At 40.4% G+C, this 9,378-nt stretch overlaps 1 pseudogene; it reads right to left on the bottom strand.

The window, feature by feature from the left end:
• Window positions 1-3,074: 3,074 nt before the first annotated feature.
• LOC115070934 lies at window positions 3,075-7,730 on the bottom strand (annotated as a pseudogene).
• Window positions 7,731-9,378: the final 1,648 nt, after the last annotated feature.

Below are 9,378 nucleotides of genomic sequence, written 5' to 3'. Positions count from 1 at the left end.
TTTCTATAAAATGAAAAGTGCTAAAAATAATTGAATTGTTAATTTAAAAGTGAAGTGTATACAAATGTAATTTAGAATTACCATAAGCATTTCAGTTGTGTTGATACTAATATCTATCATAGTTATATTGATTGGTATTTTTTTCACAAGTTACAAGTGTAAAAGTTGCCGAAGAATAAAGATGAATCAGATAGACATAGACACTTAGGTTAGTAATCAGCCAGCCCTAAACAGCCCCCGTTCACTTTTTATTGTGGCTTTAAACTCCCAAATTTTGTAGTATTTGTTATATAGCAATAGGTACATAATATACTCCCTTCGAACTGGGATTAAATCAATGAATGCAGATCAAGACATAAACACTAAAGGAACAAACTGACAACTCTGGATTTGCAGAACTCTGAGAGGTTCTGGAGTTAGGCATGGGAAGTATTACAAAGGGCAAAGGGAGAAACCTGCATAAGTGGAGGTGATGGTTGGAGATGACAGGTGTCTCAGTCCTTTCAGGTTATAATCAAGTACATTAGCCCAGATGGTTTAGAAGCAACAGAACTTTATTTTGTATGGTTCTGAAGTCAGAGAAATCCGATATCAAGGCTCAGCAGATACGGGGTCTAGTGAGGCCCCACTTCCTGGTTGATAGACAGCAGTCTTCTCTTATGACCTCATGTGGTGACTCTTTTATAAAGGCATGCATCCCATTTGTGCAGGCTCCAATGTCAAAACTTTATCACTTTCCAAAGGCCCTACCTCCTAGTACCATCATGTTGGAGATTAGGATTTTGATATAGGAATTGAATGGGGGTTGGGAGTTATATACAACCTTTTGTATATAGCTGCAGCATTTCTTTCAAAAGAGCTGTTAGTGAGAACTAGAAGTACTGGGGAGTGTTGGAACAGCAGAGAAAAGCTCTCCATTCCAGCATGTGGGAAGATCCAGCATTAAAACTGACCTGTGTTCTCAAGGGAATTTTGTTGCCTCTTTTGTTTTTAAAATCAGTTTTGTTGATGCTTTACTTACACATAATATAGTGACAAATGACACGTGTAATCACCCACAAAGTAAACAATATTTCATTCACAAAAGTAAAAGTTTTCTCTGGGCTGGAGAGATGGCTTAGTGGTTTAAGAGCATTGGTTACTCTTGCAAAGGATCAAAGTTTGTTTCCCAACACCCACGTGGCAGTTTATCAACTATTCTGACTATAGTTTCAAGAGATCCGATGCCCTCTTCTGACTTCTGTGGGCATTGCATGACATGGATGCATGTACATGCAAACAAAATACTCATACACATAAAATAAAAATAGTCTTGTTTGCTCCTTTGCTCTAATCTGGCCAAAATGACCATTTATTCAGCGAAGAAACATTTTTGAGACAGGGTCTCCCTGTAGTCTCAGCTGGCCTGGAACTCACTATGTAGACTAGGCTGGCCTTGAACTCCCAGAGAGCCACCTGCCTCTGCCTCCCAAGTGCTAGGATTAAAGGCGTGTGCCACCATGCCCAGCATTTTATTATTTTTATTTTATGTGTATGAGTGTATTGCCTGCATGTATATGAGTGCACCGTGTCATGCAATGCCAAGGATGTCAGAAGAGGACATCGGATTCCCCTGGAACTGGAGTTAAGGACAGTTAATAGCAGCCATGGGGGTGCTGGGAATCGAACCTGGGTCCTCTGCAAGAGCGGTCAGTGTTCTTAACCACTGAGCCATCTCTCCAGTCCCAGTTTTCATGTTTTATAATTCCTTATGAATTGCATCTAGCGAATGTGGTTCTGGCTTCTCCTGCTCAGCATAACGTCTGTCTGGCTATCTGTTTGTCTGTTTTATTGTACATCACTACTTAGTATACTGATTTAGTAAAGTTGTACTCAGTGAGTCCTGAGTCCCTGTGGCAGGGCCAAGCAACTGCAACCAGACATGGTGGATGACTACAAAGAAGTATAGCTTTCCAGACAGCTGGAAAGTTAATGTACATCAATGGTGACAGCATGCACAAGACCCATGTAATCCCAAGTAAGACAAAAATCACATCATAGAAGTGGAGAAAGTGGGTAAAACGCCCCAGCCTTCACTGAGGAACTTTTGGCACCCGTCTGATAGCTGCTAAGAAAGGGCATATTGATTTTCTTTAGGGGTGTCATGTTAGATAGGTTAACCAGGTTCCAGTGGATGAACTCACACTAAAGGACAGTTGGGGACACGAATTTGACTTGATAGGCCTTGATATGTATGACAGAGCACACGAAATCAGGCAAAGGGGGGCATTAATAGGCATGCAGACAGGGAGGGGGTCTAAATATGATCAAAATGTATGAAAGCCACAAAAATTCAATAGAAAATAAATAATTTGAAAACCACCACACACATTACATTCATCTTCTACTAGAATGACTGTAGCCCCCAGTGACCTGAGTGCAGAAGAGGGCAGGACAGGCCCTGAAGACAAAAACGGACTCTGTATTCTCATTGGTTGTACCCTGGGCAGGGTTCCCTCCTTGGTCTCTTCTTCAGCATGTCCTTAGTAAACAAAACACTATGAAAAACAAGAACCACCACATAGGGTCTGGAGAGATGGATCAGCAGTTAAGAGCACTGACTGCTCCTGCAGAGGACCCGGGTCAATTCCCAGCACCCACCTGGCGGCTATGAACTGTCTTTAACTCCAGTTCTATGGGAATCTGAAGCCCTCTTCTGACCTCTGCAGCATTTCATGACATGGGTGCACTCACATACATGCAGGCAATACACTCATACATATAAAATAAAAATAACAAACAAATTTTTTTTTTTTTAAAAAAAAGGAACTACCATCTCTCTACTCTCCTGGATAAGAGGAGCCTTCTATGGTCTTGGACCAAGAATCTGCACCCTAGGAGTTACTGTTCTGACTCTAAAGGGGGGGAGTGCCAGGGACAAAATGTAAAGTGAAAATGCAAATTATCAGTCTCCATCAGCAGCGATTGCTTAAGATCCTTCACACATGGTCAGAGTGGCAGATGCTAGGAGGATACAGGGGGATAAATGGGCAGGTACAGGGGGGAGGTACAGGGGAATAAATGGGCAGGAACCTTTAATTCTTGGGTCTTGCCCTGGGCATCACAGCATCTATGGCTTTATGTCCAGTCTTTTCATCCCCCTGGAGCTGTGTGAGTTTGAAGAACTTCAAGTTCTTGTCCAATTCATAGACAGTAGGAATACCAACTGACAGGTTAAGCTCCATGGTGGTCTCTTCAGAGAGATCCTCCACATGCATGAAAATGCCTGGAAGGCTGATGGCATGGTCCACAGTCAGGACCCATTCTTTCCTTGATCTAGAGAACAGTTTCTTCTTCCCAAAATGGCAGGCTCTGGCACTCCTTAGCTGCTTCCTTACTGATGGTGTAGAAGGGATGTTCGGGTTCCATCAAAGGTGATGGGACATCACAGGGGCACCTCCAGATCTTCACCTGGGCCTCACTGTGCTTGGCAGCAGTTTATGCTTTAGCAGTCAGACCTTAATAGTATCACTCACTGGTAGCCACATCCGGTCACTGTCCTGAGGGTCAGGATTGCTCTTTTCTGCACAGAGCTGAAGTATGTGTCAAATTCATAGCACCTTGCAACACCTGTCCCCCATGCTTGGCTCTCTCAGTGCCCTTGGAGCTCAGGTAGGCTCCTAATTCAGAAGCAGTTATGCAGCTTCCAGGTGCTCTCATGGTACTGGGTCAACACCAGCTTGTAGGCAGCCATGGCTGTACACTGGGGTTGCAGAGCCACTCAGCACATTTTTGAGACTCTTGTTTTCCTCTGTCAGTAGTTCATTGGGGGTTTTGTTGTTGCTGTTATTTTGCTGCAGTGTTCCATGGTATAGATAAGCCATAATTTATCTATCTCCCTATGACAAAGCATTTGAGTTGTTTCCAGTTTGGAGTTAGAAATAAAACTGCTATGAACATTCATTTATCCTTCATTACCCTATTGTAGAATAGTTTCCCTGTTCCAGAAAATCTACTATTCATTTCATGTTCAACTCTTTCTCACTTCTCCTCAAGTACCAGTTAATCTTGGACTTTTTTTTAAAACTGCTGTAGGAGAATATCTTTATGATTGCAATGGAACAACACTTAATCTTTTCAGACAGGCCTTTTTCATTTAGCATTATGTATTTAAGGCTCATCCATATGGCTTTGAAAGGCATTTCTATGTGTGTGAATGTGTTGGGGGAGAAACCAAAGATTGAACTTCGGGCTTCACACATGCTGGACAAGCACTCTACCACTGGGCTATACCCCAGGCCTTTTTGGTTTTTGATTTCTTCTTATTTGAGACAGTGTCTCACTAAGTTTTCTTAGGAAGGCAAACTTAGTCTTTCTTGCAATCTTCCTGCCTCAGCCTTTTGAGTTGTTGGCACCATGGCCTGCACTGCCAGGTCAAATACATTTCTTCTTAACCTCTGAATAATTTCATTTAAAAATATTTTATTATTTTTCTTTTATGAGTATATTGTCTGCATGTATGTAAGTGTACCTGTGTTGTGCAATGCCCCAGTAAGTCAGAAGAGGGCGACAGATCCCCTGGAACAGGACTTACAGATGGTAGTCAGCTGCCATGTGGATGTTGGGATTTGAACCTGGGTCCTCTGCAAGCGCAGCCAGTGCCCTTAAGTGCTAAACCATCTCTCCAGCCCCTGAATAATTTCATTTTAAAATGTGCCACAGTTTGCTTATTCATTCAATAGTTGAAGGACTTCTTAATTTGCTTTCAGACTTTGTTATGAATCAAGGCAATGATCATTTGTGTACAAGTTCCTGTGTACACATTTTTTTAAAATCAGTTGGGTAAATAGCTAAAAGTGCATTTTTTTTTTCCAGATTACTGCCTTAAAAAAAATGCTTTTAGGGGTGGAGAGCTGGCTTAGGGGTTAAATGCACTGGCTATTCTTGAAGAGGACCCAGGTTCTATTCCAAGTACCCGCATGGTAGGTAACAACAGTCTGTAACTCCAGTTTCAGGAGGTCTGATGCTCTTGTCTGACCTCTGTGGGCACTGCACGACACAGGTGCACATACTTACATGCAGGCAATACACTCATACACATAAAAATAATAGAATAAAATATTAAAAATGCTTTTAAAGAGGTTGCTACTTTTTAACTGGATCTTTTTTCATTTATTTGTTTATTTATTTTGGGAGGGGCACACACATAGATATCAGAGGACAACTTTTGGGGGTTATTTTTCTTTTTCATCATGTACATTCTAGGGATTGAACTCAGGCCTCCAGGCTTGGTAGCAAGCACCATTACCTACTGAGACATCTTGCCAGCCCCAAAGTAGATCTTCTTGTCTTGTTCTCATTATATTGCTTATAATGAACTCATGGGTTCAAGTGATCCTTCTGCATGACTACAGGCATGCACAGCTGTGCCAGGCAGGGTCATTTTCTTATTATGTGTTTTAAGATTTTGTGTATCTTGCATATAAAACCTTTATCATGTATGTGTTTTACAAACGTTTTCTCCCAGTCTTGTCTTTTAATTTCCTTTTGCAGATCAGGGGTTTTTTAACTTTCTAAAAGTGTAACTTAACACTTTCCTTTCATGGATCATGCTTTGATGTACTTAAAAATCCTTCACCAAATGCATCACCTAGATTTTCTCCTTGTCTTTTTGTCCCTCCCTCCCTCTTTCTCTCTCTGTCCTCCTCTCTTTCTCTCTTTCTCTCTTTCTTTCTTTCCAATTTCACTCTGTAGCCCTGGTGTGCCCAGAACTCACTATATAGGCCAGGTTGGTCTTGAACTCACAGAGATCTGCCTGCCCTTGTCTCCCAAGTGATGAGATTAAAAGCATGTACCAACCATGCCTGGCTTTCACTGGAAGTTTTATAGGATTGTACTTTTTTTGTTTGTCTTTGTGAGACAGGCTTTCTCAGTAGCCCCAGCTGGCCTGAAACTCACTATGTAGACCAGGATGGCCTCAAACTCACAGAGATCCACCTGCCTCTGCCTTCTGAGAGCTTGGATTAAAGGCACACACCACCACACTCGGCTAACATAATACTTCATATGCAGGTTTTAGAATCTATTTTTTTCCTGTCTATTCTGGAAGTATCCAGCCATCATAATTTTCATACATGAATCCTTCTTAATAAAATATCTCCATTCTCATATCCTTCTAACATCTTTTAACTTTCCATTTTCTTTCTTAATAACCATGAGTCATAATACTACTAACAAAATTTCCATCTGTTGCAAGAATTCTCTTCCTAGGGATACTAAGCAATGTTTACCCCCTTTCCAATGGTCTAGTGTCAAACCAATGTTTGATTATATTAAAGTTCACACTGGAGAACCAATGAGTTTACAGATTTTACTTACAGATATGAGTGAGGGGTTACTGAGGTATATGGGTGACCTGAGAGTACTTGCACTGGAAAGCCTTTAACCAGCATGGATGTTGACTTTTTATAACCTCATGGGTCAAACCCTCTCATCCTTCCCAAGATTATGTACTATAGTCATTCCCAAATGTAGGAGATCATTTGCAATTAGGGCAGAATTACATACAGCTGGCTGAGAAGAGCAGCTGGATGCTCAGTTGAGGGTCCAATGACCCTGCTTACTCCTCCTTTAATGAACACAACTGTCAACAATCCCAACTGTGATGATCTTTAGCAAGTAGACACAGCTGAAGTCATGAGGATGATAGTTATTTGGCTCAGAAGAGACTGTTGTGCAGCATCATCCTATTAAAAGAACATGGAATCTAAGATAATGTAATAAGTTAATATTACCCATGTACACACTACGCTTTATAAGTTCCCGGGTAAACCTTATAGAAAACACAAAACAATTAAAAAATCTTTTTTACCTTATGTAGTTTAGAGAATGGTCTACCAAAACCTTGCTTTAGGTAGAAAGAAGCAAGTGGTACATAGTTAAACATTATCAAATTGATGTTTACAACCTCCAGCACACTAAATTAAGGAAAACTGCCATGCTTTAGTTCCTGACTGAGGAATTCTAGGCAGAAGATCCTCTGTCCTCTCCATTAACAGTGAATTGTTCTCGCTCTCTCTTTTTTTTTTTTTTTTAAATCTATCCTGTTGGTTTTTCATTAAGTAGTTAAATTTATCTTTTTATTTACTGTACATTTACATTAGTCTGTGTTAGTGACTTTCCTCATGATTGTGACCAAATAGAGAATCCCATTAACTACTTTTACTGTAGACAATAATACCCTCTGTTGAAATTAGTTTATACCTCAGCTGTTCTCAACTGCACAGTGCTAGTGAATTTTTGTGAAAGGTGTATAAAGATTATTTTTAATATTTTATTTTCAGTTCTTTGCTAGTATTTAGAAACAATGTTTGGGTTTTTAAATACTGCATTTTAAAATAGTTGACAATTTCATAATTTATATGGTACATTCTGGTTACTCTCCCTACCTTCTCTTACCTCTCTCCCATCTCTATCAACTCCCCCTCTGTCCCTTTCCCAGTTTCATGACTTTCAGTTTTGTTGTGTGGTCTATTTAATTTTACTAGGGCCGTTTATGTGATCATTGGATTGTGACTATTTGTTAGAGCCTGATGGGGACACCAGTGGGTACACAACTGAAGACACCAAGTTTCCTTTTTCCTGAATCTATCTATAGGAAGTAGTTTAGTAGTTAGGGGTAGGGCTGCTCGAGTCCCTCCTCCATCCTTACCTGGGGCTCTTTCTTGTACAGACTCAGTACAGTCATCCATAGTTGTTGAGAGTTGGTGATTGTAATAGTTATATAGTGCCCCAAAGATGGCATTTTGTAGCCCTGATCTTCCTTCTCTTACAATTTTTCTGCCACTTCTCCCACAGTGTTCCCTGGGACTTGGAGGCAGTGGTATAAATGTCTTGTTTAGGAATGATACTCAGCCTTTACTTATCCTTAGTGTCTTGGGCAGCTATGAGTCTTCATTCACTGTCATTCACTGCAAAAATGTGTTCTCTGATTAGGGCCAAGAGTGTGAATTATCTATGACTATAAACGCACATAAGTAGAAGATGATTAGACATTGCCAGTTTAGCTAAACAACAGAATTGTGTCCTCCCATTATGACCTATGACCTCCTCTGCCATGACTTTTGAGTTGTTCATGGTACCAGGTATGGAATCCCTCTTGTGGAGCGGGCCTCAATCCAATCAGAGAGCACTTGGTTACCTCCAAAACAGTCATGCCATTGTTGCACAATTAGGCATATCTTGTGTGGTAAGTTCATATTGTAGTTTGCTGAATTCACAGCTAAGTAAAACCATTGATGCTTTTTTCTCCCCTAGTAGGCTGCATACAATTTTCTGGCACTATAAAAGTTAGATGGCATGGAAGAGACTTCCAGTACAATTCCAATTTGATTTCTCTATGTCACACAACCAAGGTATGTGGTGTCTTCAGCAATAAGAATTAGGAATTAAATTGTGAATTTAATTTAACTCATTAAGATGAATTAAACAATAATTCATCTAGTTCTGGTGACCAATGAAGAGCAATGGCCAGAGCCCCTGTTGCAATGTGGACCTAGAGGGTCTCCCTGACCAACAACTCATATGGCATTATCCCACACCTGGCACTGGGGTTTTTGTTTAATAATGTATAACCTCAAGGAGGAGCTTTTTCTTTTCTTTTTCAAAAAATATTTTATTTATTATTTTTATTTACATAGGAATGTATTGCTTGTGTGTGTGTAAGTGCACCCATGTCATGCAATGTACATCGAGGTCAGAAGAGAGCATCAGATTCCACTGGAACTGGCGTTATGGATGGTTGTTAGCTGCCAAGTAGGTGCTGGGAATCAAACCCTGGTCCTTTGCAAAAGCAGCCAGTGCTCTTAACTGCTGAACCATGTCTTTACCCCCATAAGCAAGTTTTTCATACATCCTTAGTTTTGGTTAACCCAATCCACCCCTCCTCTCTTTTGTCCTCTAGCCCTATCTCTGCTTAAACCTTCATCCCCCAGTATTCCCCCATCTACTTTCATAGCATATATGTATTCCCTAGTACCCCTAAAGACCCCTCCTCTTCCCATTGGCCCTTTCTAGCCTCCTGAGCTCTATAGATACTCCAAATTAAACATACAAATCTAAAACTTCAAAGCTTCATCCTTTCACTCTAAAGTGGCTGTGTCTTTTGTGGTTGGGTATATTTTGAGGTTGGGTACATTTCTTGGAGGTAATTTACAGACAGTTCCTGTTTTTTTTATCTATTTTGCTAGTCTGTATCTTGGTTGGGGGATTGAGATCATTATTACTGAAAGTTGTATATTACTGCCATTTTGCTGATTTTTTTAGCTTTTTTTCTTCTCTTGCTTAACTATTGTTCTAGTGTAGTTTATTCTTCCTTGCGGTCTCTTGTATGGATTTGTT

The sequence above is a fragment of the Nannospalax galili genome, unplaced genomic scaffold, assembly GCF_000622305.1.
Source record: "Nannospalax galili isolate Female #2095 unplaced genomic scaffold, S.galili_v1.0 scaffold54, whole genome shotgun sequence".
Classification (NCBI taxonomy): domain Eukaryota; kingdom Metazoa; phylum Chordata; class Mammalia; order Rodentia; family Spalacidae; genus Nannospalax; species Nannospalax galili.
The sequence above is the reverse complement of the archived record's forward strand: the minus strand, read 5'-3'. Positions and strand labels throughout refer to the sequence as shown.